The sequence below is a fragment of the Strix aluco genome, chromosome 6 (assembly GCF_031877795.1).
Source record: "Strix aluco isolate bStrAlu1 chromosome 6, bStrAlu1.hap1, whole genome shotgun sequence".
Classification (NCBI taxonomy): domain Eukaryota; kingdom Metazoa; phylum Chordata; class Aves; order Strigiformes; family Strigidae; genus Strix; species Strix aluco.
In genome coordinates, this window is record NC_133936.1 from 30,631,497 (window position 1) to 30,645,505 (window position 14,009).

The 14,009-nt window shown below is 37.7% G+C and overlaps 1 protein-coding gene across 11 annotated transcripts in view; it reads right to left on the reverse strand.

Annotated features, from left to right (window-relative positions):
• Positions 1 to 14,009, reverse strand: part of BMPR2 (bone morphogenetic protein receptor type 2) — a 114,892-nt gene that overhangs the window by 75,454 nt on the left and 25,429 nt on the right. The gene's annotated exons all lie outside the window — the stretch shown is intronic.

Consider the following 14,009-nt stretch of genomic DNA (forward strand, 5'->3'; position numbering starts at 1 on the left):
AAGAGCTCAGACCTATACGCATTCATCAACTGACAGGCACGGGGCTGCAGTCAGAATGACGGCAGTGGAGGTTTCTCCCATATTGGTTTGTTCCCTCCTTAACCAGGTCTGCTCTGTAACTCAGAGACATGAAACGGTAAGAGAGCAAAATTTCTTTTTTTAGGCTCTGTCCACCTCTCCCGCCCATCATAAAACACTGCCTTCTTGCTATTTTCAATCAAATTTGACAGAAAAGTAAAGACCTCATGGATACTAATTTCTTAAAAGTTCAATGAAAGCTCACTGGGTAGAGGTGAGAGACAGCAGAATGGAAAGAAAAAGTGCTTATTAGACACGAGAGATTTTACAGCCAAAAGAAAGATTACTTAAAAGTACCTCCTACTTAATACCAGCATAGCGGCTCTCAGAGGACCTCTGGCAAGCACAACACTCCCAAATCTGCCAGAGCTTGTCCCATCACCAGATCTAATTCACATTTCTCACTTCTATAACTTTTAGTATACACATGTAACCATTTACACTTTACCTGAATTGTACTAAAGTTGTTAAATTCCAGTCAAGCGCCAAATAGCAGTGTTAAGAGTCAGAGATGATGTCAGGGCAGAAGCTGAGAAACACTGCGGAGGTCTCTCTGCTGCTCTTCAGCAGAGCTGATGGGCTTCCCAGCCAAGACCAGTTGCAATGGAACAGGGGAGGAAATGGAATAAGTGCAACATGCAGTGTATTGCTGTGTTTTAATCTAAAATCAGACATAAGCTCCTCACAGCAGTGTCTGTTTATAAAGCATTACGAACAATTGAATCTTATGGGATCTATGCAAGCACACCCCCATCACCTTCTGCTGAAGCATACACTAACACTAACCTTACACTGGCACAAGCAGTATCTTAAAAGAATCAAGAATTTTGTCTATTAAAAACCAAAACTTACTCTTGGCAGTAGGATGAACAGAACAGACATTCTTTTCATTTTATACCATTTTCTTGATATGCATAAATTGATTTAAAAGATTCTACACAAGCCACCATTTAAAACTAAATGAGTCTGAGGCTGTCAATTTTTATTTTCTTAAGCTTCACTTTTTATATGTGTTCAAAGAAAATAAGAACTGAAAAACATCACTGCAAGCATCACTATAGCAACTGCAGTTCTTGAAGCTTCCTTGATGTAACACACTCAGATTCCAGATGGAACAAAATGCCATGTCTATCTTGCTTTTTATAAGGTTCCTCTCTCTCCTACAAAGCCTCCAAAGACTAGCAGGGACATCTGCCTCAGAATTTGCTTTTGCAAAGACCACACAGACTCAGATAAATCCACTTATTTTCGCAGTTCTGAAAACAAATAAACCAATCAATATCATGACATCTGTACCCAAATGCCTATGTGAAACGTCACTGGAACAAGAAAAGAATTACACAAGGTATTTATTCAAGTCCCTTTACAACCCAAGGGTTGACCTCATTAAAGTCAGCGGCAGTTTTGACACATATTTCAGCAGAGACAGAATTCCACTCTTCACAGGAGATTTCTCTAGTAGCCCAGCTCTTTGACTCACTACACTGCGTCCAGAGTGTTTTGTAATGTTTCACTATACCTGCTGCCTATCAAATCTGCCTAACCACCTAGATTCAATTTGATCCTTGAATCAAAATCTTGGAAAATAGTAATAATTAAGGGGCGGGGGGGGGGGGGGGGGGGGGGGAGTGGAAAGTACTGTGAAGATTGTAAACTAATCCAGGGTTGTTTTACCTCTAGGAAAAGACAGAAGACTGACATAAAGGCACCAGTGGCTTATATTTTTATACAACCATCCAGGGATGAATGACATATCATTCTGAATTTTATTCATTGGTTCCACTGTTCTGCAAGAAATTCATCATTACGGAAGCAAGAACAACCAAAAGATCGTTTTGGGTGCCACTATAACCACCATTATAATATTCAAGTAAAAATTAACACTCCGTCAAAATCCATCAGTTCTCCATTGTATTCCCATTGCCAAAAGCACATGGAAGAAAAAACAATTAAAATTCCTGATAGATTCTCTGGTTTGGGCCCTAATCTGAAAAATAATTAGGACGACATTCATCTAGCTCTTGTCTAATCCCTTTTTGAGTTTGCAGAAGCCATCCCTTAGTTCCAAGGTGAACTTCTGATATTTATTGCACCTTCCTGGCCTGAATGAAGCGGCAGGAGTGCAAGAAAAGACAAGCAATTTACCATTGCTTATGGCAGGCACAGATGCCAGCATTTACAGGATTCCTGCAAGCCTTGATTTTCAGATAGCAATATGGTTATGTACTAGTAGCATCATTATGCCCTGGAGATTCAACCCTTTGTCCTCCAGTTCACATAAATGAAAACAAGTACCAATACATCAGAGAATACTGTCTCTAGTTTTTATCGCAAATTTCTGCTATAGTTGACAGATGGCTCAGCTCTTATGAGTGGAAGAAAAGCCATTTCCTAGCTGACCCCAAATGCTCGGGCTTCCTTGGCACACCTCTCAAAGAACTCAAGAATAGGAAAATGGAGACAGTATGAATTCTCTTTCTGAAAAGAAAATAAATAATGTAGGGAAACATACTGGGCAAGTAATTAATTAGTATTGTCCAGGCCATATTTGAAAAATACTACATAGAATGCACATCTGTATTTCCCTTCTAGAGCCCTGGGCCTTAACATTCAAAATATCCTCGGCTGCCAGTTATCTGGAGTCCCTATAATGTCCATCTATTGCAGTGAGGAATCTGACAGTCACTAGTGGGGAAAGTGCAATGAAAAGGTTTAAGTTGCCATCATCATTTGACAAATGAGTAAGAAGTAATTTTAATTATTCTTCTTGAATAGTAATTTTCATTTTTAAACATTGTGAGGGAGTGTCTGCAATTTCTGATAGATGTCCTATGATAGGAGGTTCAGGTCTGAGAAAAAGTTCAAGCAGTATCAGTATCTAACCTGCAAGCAATTGAGAGACTAGCATCAACAGCAATAACAACCAGAAACATTTCTTAAATTGTTGTCTAAATTCTTAAATATCTAAACAAAAATTATTTTCTAAATTATATACATGGAGCTTTAGTTACTAAATGCAAATCCAGACATGCAAATTTGATTGCACATTTCTGGCATGCCATCAAGGCAAAGAAATATGCCACACATACTAGTCTGCCTAACTTTAGCTGGAGATGATTCAGCTCAATGATTCAGAATCTTTAAAACTTTTTTTTTTGGGGGGGGGGGGGGGGGGGGCAGAATCTAAAAAAGTTCAAGGAAATCACTTCTCATTTATGGATATTTTGTGATAAAAGCAAAACTTTAATAAAATTACTTCCTTCTAACTATCTCAGCTACTTTTAGGTATAATGATGGCATGCAGAACCCATGGCTGTAGACTTTCCAGGTCACAAAATATGGCTCTAAGGACCTGCAGCATGATTTAGATTATTTCAAGCAAAGCCACAACCTTCTAAACTATCAAACAAATATTTTGAGATAAACATGAAAGATATATGTCATTTTCAAGCTTAGGGAAAAAAGTCAACAACAAAAGCTTCTGTGATGATTTTTAATATTTTGTACTTGACCCATTTTGCCATTACTAAACAAATAAGCTGCAGTGGTCAGTGATACTTCTCCTACATACTATTATCAATAATCGTTGAATAGCTTTAGTATTAACATACTAAATATTCAAAGCAACTTACCTTTTTAGACTGGAGGGAAAAATCTGAGGTTTGCAGCTTGGTCAGCAATATATCCAATTTTTATCTTTTGACTATGTTGCTTTAAATACTTGCAGAACTACCATTTCTTGAAAAGAAATCTACAGAGAGTAACAGCCATCAGTACATGCTCCCCTCTCTGAGGCTAGCACCCTCTAAAAATTAAACCAATATTCTACAAGAAATTGTAATCAACTCCCTCTACCTCAAATATCAGCTATATGTTGATGTGCCAGCTGACTACTTAAGTGTTCATCCCTCTACTCTTATTTCTCCCGGTATTTCTAAGATTTACTATCAAAAGACAGTACCATTGCACTGACTCAACATCAATCTGTGCAATCCTTACAGCAATTCTAAATCCCTTTGCAAATAAGCAGCACGTTTTCTTTCAGACACCACAGACAATTTATCTGCACTGTAAAACAAATGTTGTTTCAAAAGCTAACTGTAACCCCTCAGCAGCACTGCTGCTTGCATTGCCCCACTCCCAGAAAATGATTAACAACATAGCATGGGACAGGCTGCTTCTCTCCTTCATAGTCAACCCAGCTAACTAAGGATGTGTACAGTTTTCACACAATATAGGAGTATTCAGATCCCCATTCTGGCCTGCTTCTTTATGTCTCTATCAACTGATCTGCAGCTGTACAAACAGCAGTGTTTCACCAGCATACAGTCTCCTTCACTACACTGTATCTCCTTCAGCAGCACTTCCTTGAGCTTAAATAAGCCCAGCATCTGAAGAATTGTAACAAATACATACCTTGAAGACATGCTCCCTGCGTTACAAAAAAATAACTACGTCTCAAACAGTAAATTGCATGACAGTCTGTCTACCGCATCTCCACAAAAGGGTTTTGCTGAAATCATGAGTCCTGAGGAGTCTGAGGGGCCATGTGTTAGTTTTATGAATATTCTGACTCATTATCAGGTTCTGTTCTCAAAACACAAAACAGCACTGCATAAATTTTGCCATATACCCAGTACAACCATCAACAAAAGCCACCATTTATTTCTTCAGGTAGAAGAGGTTTCCCCAGCTGTGCTAAGAATGCCATCGTTTTCCTAAATAAACTATTAAACTGATGAGGAGACTGTAATTTCTAAAGAAAAGTCTGGAAAAAAGTTGTTTTTGCAAATTTGCAAAACAAGTCAGCTAACATGAGCAAATAGTACCTCTCACAGCCGACAGCCCTGGCTGGCCGCAGGTTGTAACTTATTTTCATGCTTCCCCCTCCCCTCCCCGAAATCTTTTTGGGCACTTTTGGATAAAAATGCAAGAGAAAGACAGAAGAGACAGATCCAGACACATACATGTAACACACTCATCCAATCCATTGCTAAAACCAATTCACATTACAATGGCTCAACTACACTAAATTATCGTGTTGTCTTTGCACAGGTATCTGAGGGCACAGTTTTGCATCTTAGTTGTTCAAAACATTCAGCAGGGTAGCACTTAAATGAAAAGCTTTTCATATTGGTGCTGCTCAGAGCTACTGTGTTTTTTAGAAAGCCTTGTTACCCAGATCAAAATCATAAGTTCAATACATAAGGAAAAAAGTGGCATCAGAGGTGAAGATTCTTCTGTCTAGCAGAACTTCATTTCAGAAAGTGTTCTTTTTGATCTCTTAAAACACAGTTGCCTCAGTTTCTTAATATTTCCAAAAAGTTATAAAATTACTTCGTTTTCCCCATAACTGCTACAGACAACTTACTTTCAATATTAGCAAAAAAATAGCTTTGTGTCTTATAGAAATGATTATTTCAATCATTTATTGTTTAAGAAAAGGAATGGATTGAAATATGTATTTTTAAGAAATAATTTACAGCTTGCAAAGAATGGGAACTGTGAAAACTAGGCCATATTTTTCTAAGGTGGTGATGTTTACATCTTTAAGATATGTTATTTCTCGTTCGGTTTAGAATAGAGCACCAGAGAAGTCAATTTACTAAGAGTACGGGAAGACCTTTGAACGTCCTGTTACGGTTATTGCGTCTCACTAACGCAAAGGAAAAAGGCGAGGGACAGGAGGGAACACATTCAACTTTCACAACAGCTAGCAGAAGTTACGGCCTGAGTTTATTTCCAAGAACTTAGCTAACCCCTTTAGCACAATAAAACACAGCAGTTGACGGGTGAAGTGGTCTTTTCTTTCTTCCCCTCCCTTTTTGAACTGCTTCTCTTCGCTGGGAGAGAAAATGCTGAGGCTCCCCTGCCCTGAATGCCTGGCTCGGGTCCAAGCTGCCCTTAACGAGGTCCTGGCAACTCCCCGGCACTGCAGCCGCCTCGCCAGCACTGCAAACAGCCTTCATCAAACAGACAAGAACCGCCGGCAAAGCTGCGCCTGACAGCAGGGCTTTCACTTCCAAAATAAAGAGACAAGCAGACATTCTAGAATATCGTATACCCCAGACTTTATCTGAGCTAATCCAATGTCACTTCAAATCTTCTCCAGGAAAAGCAAGCACTAATACATTATAACAATTAACAAAGTTTACATATAGTGCTATTCAAGTCAGCTAACATTTGATGCAAAAGAAACCCTTAACCCTTCTAACTTAAATTGTCAGATATCCAGCTACCTATTTAATACTTGGGAAAAAAAAAAATCAGTAGTAGTAAAGTTCTGATTTCTTTTCTAAGCATCACTGATAGGGCAAATCACTATGACAGGAACCAAGTTCTACAAGACAGGAGGAGATTTTTCCTTTAAACAAGTATCAAAGTTTTCAACTAAAGAAACACGACAATAATACATTAGTGACACTACTCAATAGAATTTGCTCAAGAATGTAATGTCCACTCATACTTTCACATTTTTTAAATTACAGTAATTTTCATGCTTCATATCCATATTTTAGATTATTTCTTTTTCTGACTGACTACAACCTTGTTTAAAAAAAAAAAAAAAAAAAAAGATTACAGTACAACCTAACTATATAATAGACAGCAGTTTCTCTGCTTCCAAGCTGCTCTACATTTAGCTTCAAGTAAAAAAAAAAAAACAAAAAAAAACCAAAAAAAAAACCAGAACCAGAATATAATGAACTGTGCACAGAAAGTGCTCTCCCTTATTTAGTTATCCAGTAGGACTTTTGTGTTTGGGTTAGGAGTTTATTTATTTGGAAAGAAATATCACTTTTCTTTACAGTAATTTGCAAACTTTATTAAAATTATAATTTAATTGAGTTTGACCTACTATGATATTACAGGATATAACCTAAATCTTTGCTAACAAGGCCCAAAACATTTCCTTTCAAAAAAATCACTGGTGCACAGGAGACACCTGCATGAAACCATACATTCAGATCCCACTGGCAGCCACGCTACATCTGAAAAGTGTAACTTTAGTAAATTATCAGTAATTAACCAATGAAGAATCCCATCTCCTCAGGCTCAATGCCAGCACTGTCCAAGCTCAAAACTAACATGGAAGAAGTTTACTCCCTTTACCGTTGATACTTCTCTTTACCATCTCATGTTGAAAGCAGTTCTCACCGCAAGTCTTTTGTTTTACACACATAAATTATATATACACAGTAAATATACAGTATTTAGCAAAGGCACTTACTCTTCAAAGCTTACATTAAAAGACATTCTGCTTGTAATATCTAATGAACATACCAAGTAAATCCTAGGTTAGGACCAGCACTTGCTCTCTCCACCCAGGCAAGCCTTGTCCAAATGGAGCAAGCATTTCCCCAAGGTAAAGGAGAAGGTTACTGCTTGAGCATGCACAACTGAACAGGGGAACCAGATTCACGGGTTTCACATTGTTATTACATAAATACAGCAAGAGACTGTACCTAATAAAAGATGTGGATGAGCTTTAACAAGCACAAAGTGGAGTCATAATAAAAGCTACAGATAACATCTAATGTCTCCCCACTGCTGGGAGAGACGGAAGGGGGGTGTGGGTCTCTCCAGCTGACTCTTGCCAAGAAGACTTTCCTTCCTATGAAAGGCATTTCATAGCATGTTGTTCAATGAAGCACTGCATTTGGATAATTTTGCAAAGGCAAAACATTTAATTAAATACAGTAGTAATGGCACAAATAGGGTGTGGGAAATCTGAACAGCAAACAAAGGAGCAGGATGAGAGTACAAGAAGGGAGGGCAAAGGGTTCAAGAGAAAAGATGCCGGAAGGCAGCAGATAAGAAGTCCATCTGCCCAGAAGCGGTAAAGCACTGTCTAGGTTACCACTGCTGTGCCAATCTATTCCTGCACTAATCACAAATTATTTTTCAATTTGTGCATAACTGCTGTCAACTGAAATGCAAAACCACATTTATACAAAATAAATTTATATAAAATAATGATTTTGTGTATTAGATATCACTAATTTTAAATTGAATTAGCAACCCACCATATGGTATTGAAGAAAAGGTTTGCAGTAACATCATCTCACTTTGTTAATTTCAGACTATGAAAGATATACAAATTAACACCTGTGAAATGCAAAAATAAGGATTTATATGTACAGATATTTGAGAAGAGACACCGATTCTGCATAATTATCAGCATGGAGGAGACGGAAATGTTTGCTCATCTTAACAATACCCAGCAACCTATAATTTACCAAGCTGCTATCATGAAAAACCTGTTATTCCATTTATCATTTTCTCACCAAACTGGACTAAAATTTTAGTCTGGATTTCATTTAAATCTGTCTTTGTAACTGTGCAGCTGAACATAGTTCCATAATCACACCACCGAATATTTGCTATGCAGGCTATATTTGAGAGAGAAGGAGGTGAAGGACCTTTTCCTTTAGATATACTAGAGTAGCCTTTGAATCAGACCGAGGGACTGAGAGTGAAAAGGCATCAACAATGCCCACATCAGCGTAATGAAGCAGAAAAGCAGCAGGATCAGCAGCAGCAGAGCGAAGGAGCTGCGAGGAAACTGGACCTCCCCCACTGCAAGCAGGATGGCACCCAGTGCCTACGTGACAACATGGCAAAAACCCACACCGTACGCATGAGGCTTCAGGTTAAGGCCATTCACCTTCCACATCTTTCTTCACTGGGCAACTGTGTGCTTTTGAAAATTGCAATACTTATTTATTTGTACCACCACTCTTTTGTAGCACAAATCCATTGTGTAAAGTTTAACACAAAGTAGGGAAAACATGCAACGCTGACCTCTCAGCATTCTTAATGTATGGGCAAAATGATCAGAAGACCTTAATTTTCAGTATGAGACAAAAGGTTTTTCCCAATGACCCAATGCACATCATTTACAAGGATTATCCCGCTGGTTAAAAGCATTTCAGCTGCTAACCACTCAGGGTATGAAAAGGTTTCAGGCTGTTACATTAGTCTCCCTCCAGCTATTCACTTGGTGCCAGTAACAGAGTAGAATATTTTTGAAACCCTACACTTAGGTTGCATATGTTTTTTGGATCATTTCCAATACCGACCAGTTTCAGATGTTAGACACACAAACATATAATATTTTCCAGTACAGTTTTCTGGCTTCTAAGCATCAGCAGCTTAGGACTCTCTAAGTCAGAAATACAGCATTTTGTGTAAAAAAAACTCCAGAAATTTTTCTTTCACAGAGATGTATTGAGTATTTCTCCTTTTTATCATCCTATTCTATCCTGTGCATGTGTATCAACCACCTTTAAAGAGAAACCAACTGTATCAAATCACAACTTTCATAGAAAAGCAACAATGGACCTTACCCAACTAAAATGCAAATATGGATGTCAAGCAATTTAAAATTTTAAATGCAATTAAATATCCTTTAATGTCATTAATCAATATTCTTTTCAGGAAGGTAATGGCATGAAATAGCTTGCATTAAAAACAACAGCAACAAAACATTTTGCTAGCAATGACCTCCTTCAATCTTGAAAAGATTGACATCTTTCTCTAGGGTTGGAATAGACAATTATAACCTTAGTACATGTAAGCTCCTGTTAAAAATGTCCATAATTCACTACCAAAAACATTTGTTTACCAGGTCACATTAAAAAAAAGAATTATCCAACTGTATAAAAGTCCATTATAAAGCATTACTTTATACAAAAGCAATTAAGCACCAAGAAAAATCTGACTTCATGCAAATCTAAGCCATTTATTATGAACAGAAGATAAATGTCTTGGTTTGGCTGAACATTGAAGAACAGCATTCAGCAGAACATAAGCATATCCTTAACTTAGTGCTTAACATTAAGGATTTGTTAATTCTCCATTGTATGTGTCCCAAAGAATTATGATTTCGAACCTGATACTTAGCAAGTTTGCAATAGATCATACAGTGATAAAGTCAATAGTCTATTTCCTTCACTTCATTCTATCTCACACTAATATCTCTAGAAAAATCATAGAGCCGTCTAGCATCAAGTTAGTTTGTATCACTCCCTTATTTTCTTCAGAAATGCAAATGACTTCCTTAAAATCTCAAGTTTTTAAGATATTACTTGCATTCTTCTGTATGTAATGCTTACAGCTTATCCAAACATGATGCAAAACCACAGAGTAACAGCTTGTGTCCATAAGGCAGCTATCACTTTACCAAATAATCCAAAAAAGAGCAACAGATTAAATGGGAAGAGGGGAAAAAAATCGTCACAAGCAACTCTTCAGTAGGAAATCTTTAAATTAGAAATAGGTTAGGTATACGCTTATATAAAATTTTACTGATCATTTCATTTTAGAACAGCAACATTAGCTTTTTTCATCACTTATCACTTTAAAAGACATCAAATACAATTCAGTACTAGAGCTAAAACAGTTCAGAGTTCTGCAAGTTTGCTGTTTAAATTAGTCTCCTACTATCTCTTACTATCTCTCCCACTTTATTCTAGAAGTCTTTCAAAAGCAATCTATGTCTGCAGTATACATCTTAGCAAATAATTATGCACATCATTTACATATCTTTATTATTTACATTTTCTTATTATCTGAAGTAACCAAAGGCTCAGAAAACCAAAAAGTTTAAAAAGCCTTTACCCTCCTGCTGCCAGGGATTAGCATATTTAAGCATTCTAGGGAGGCCCACATGAAACAAAAGGGAAGGGCTGGGAAGCACCACAAAGCAATGCTTCTCAAGTAGAAATGGGTCCTTTAAAATAAAACAAAAGAAAAAACCCAACACTTATGCATTCACACCACTTGCTATTTACCCATGACAGAAACAGTTAAAAAAAAAAATCACTGCAGAAATTCAAAAAGATAACAAAAGTCAATGTATCACACAACCAACTCAAAACTATTCAGCTCCCTTCTCCTTACAGAAAAAGTCTGCCCCAAAGCTCACTAAAAAGCACAATACTGTCAAGCCCTAAACAAGCCTCCTTCTCCTATAAATCAAGGAAACTACCAATGGGAATAGAGGATGAAAAAAAGAAATTTATCTCTCTTTAGACAAGAAGTTCCCAAAACATCAACCCTTAAGCCAAGCTTTTAATTGAGGCAATGCAGTTTTAAATTAATATGGTTTTCACACATCAGTTGTGAACTACTAACTCTCTAGTGCTCCGTGGACCACTTGTGGTTACACAAAGATTTTTTTCTAATCAGCTGCTCAATAACTCTAGACAACCCTGTTATTCAGTAATCCAGGAATAATACTCTTTCTCTCCAGGGGCCATTACGCTGCCTCTTAAACCTAACTGAAGTAGGATTAGCATCATTTTGCCTTTTCCCCTCCCCTACTTACTGCTGTTTCTCTTAAGCCAGCACTGACACTCAAGAAACTGCACAGGGAACCAATTCAGAGAGACCATCTGGGGAAAAAACAAACTGGGGGTGCAGGGGGAGGTTACTTTTGGAAAATCAGCTCTCTGAAGGGTCTCTCTGCATACCGAAGCACTGGTGCTGGCAGGGGAGAGAAGGCAAGGCCAACTGGCTAGCAGGCCATATAGGAGGCAGGTGGAAATCAAGAAAGGTGATCCCTGTCAGCTCAAGGCTTAGATCAACTTACTGCCACAGAACTGCACCCTAGGCTTCACTCCTTCCTTCAAAAGCAAATCAAACATGTGACAATTCTACAAATGCAAAGAAATAAATACTTTGGAGTCAATGGTCAGATCACTGAAATAGAAATTTGTGCTCACCAAATGCTGACTGGAGGAGTCTCAGAAAACAGACTGAATGTTCACTGTCAGCTGATTGTTTCAGTATCCCACGGGTGATACTATCCACGCTTCCAAGAATTAAAACCAAGAACTTTTTCACAGGGAAATTACTCTTAAAATCATTGACTTGACTGTCACAGTGGTTTCACGGGAATTTCATAGAAGTTTAAGCTGTAGCCTTGTTCTGTATTGAGTAATTACAGTATCGAGTTGTACAAAGAAGAGTAAACTACTAAGCCTTCACAGAGTAAATTCCACAGCACTTCATTCTTCAACCTCTGTGGAGCTGAAAGGCAACACCACTTACTTCACAGCAACCTATTACCAAGTACGTCTACAAATAGATGAAGAAATTCCAGATTTCCTCTTAAAGAATGAGAAATAGGAAGAATCTGCTACGGTACTGATATCACTTCAGGACACAAAATCTTCACTTGGCTCAGTTCTTTTGAAGTGCCTTAGTACATTTTTGATAGCTCAGTGAATGGACTTGTGGGTAGTCAATCTGCATATATTTTGATAGAATATGCAAAGAGGTTCTCTGAAGACCCCTTTAAATAAACTACAGAGAAAACATTCATTATTTCAGTAACTATGAATGATAGAAGCTGTCCCAGAGAAATTAAGACACTCATGCACTCTCTGCATTAAAATTTAATTGCATTATTTACTAGCAATGTGATTTCCTTCCTGAAAACCATTTTATGCTCATCTCTGACAAGCCTCTAGAAACCCCTAGAAGCCAAGCAGAACATAGAGGAATTTACTGTAACTATGTGTTTGAAAACAAAAATTTATTTGCGGGGGAGGAAATAAACTCACTCCAAAATACCCCAACAGATCCAGATTGTTGGGCAACCATCCTTTAAGTTGAAGAGAAAAATCAAGGATGAGCCTGCTAGTCATAGGTGCCTGGATTCTCCCCAAATCTTATAGGCCAGTTTTGGCCTTTCGGACTTCCTATTCCCATACAGCTTCCTGCATGTAATTACTTCACACAGACATTTCCGGGCCATTTCTTAGCAGTAATCTGTTACTTCCTTCTTTGTGCTGACCCTGAGTAACTTCACTCCTAATGACCTGGACAAATACCAGTGGACTTTGGAATTTCAAGTGTTGCCAATAATCAGACTTGCCTTTCCTTATACACAAGCATCCATGAAATACAAGACTGCTTGTGCTGTAGTCCAATGCAAACACCTCGGGTCTTCCTCTAAGATAACGTAAAGGCACCATGAAGAGGGAGAGTTTCAAACAGAGCTGATATAATAAAGACAGATTATGAAGCAAGACAATTACACTGTATTACAACAAAATGACCTTAAATTAGTTTTATGAGAATGAACTTTGACAGTAATGAAAGATAAAAAAGGTGTTTGATCACTCAGAACGTCTTTTCAATCTACGTAATGTAAATGGTTACAAAAATATGAAAACATAAGCAGGCAAATATTTCCACTTGGAAAGCAGATGAATATATCTGTAGAGGAAGGAAATTCAGATTTGAATATTAGCTGTTACAGGAAAAATACACAGCAACTGATGCACTTTTTTCTGCAAGTCTTATGAACTTAAATAGTTAATCATGTGGATCTTGCATTACTAAGAATTTCTTTTATCTGCTTACACCTTGTAAGCCATTTTGCACATCACAAATACTAAATTATTCTACAAAATTTCACATTTGAAGTGTTCAGTTATAACATTATAATATTCTACTTTGTTACAATCATTCATCTCATATCCAGAAGAATCACGCTTTACAAACAGACATAAATTAAGTCCATCAGTCTGGTGCATGTTTTAAGAGGTTAGTTTAGATAGCCAGCTATGCAACTTTGGTCCAAGAACATGAAAGAAGAAATACAGCCCATTCTGCAGGAGAGGGAAATGTCACAGGCTCTTTAAATTTAAAATAGGATATAGATGTGTGTTATTAAGAAATGTAGCCACTCACAGAATCAAGTACAAACACAGATACTGTTTCAACACCTAACAGCCCTGAAGTTCCTGAATAAATACAGTGAGTAGGCAGAGCTAAGTTTCCTTCTCAGAATAGTTGCCAGTAACATTGAAAATGTCAAAGCACAGTACAAAAGCACTGCACACTCCCACTATTTAACAACTGTTGGAGCTGACCCACAGCAGGAGCCCCCACGAGTTGCTGTAACTCACCAGTCTGGC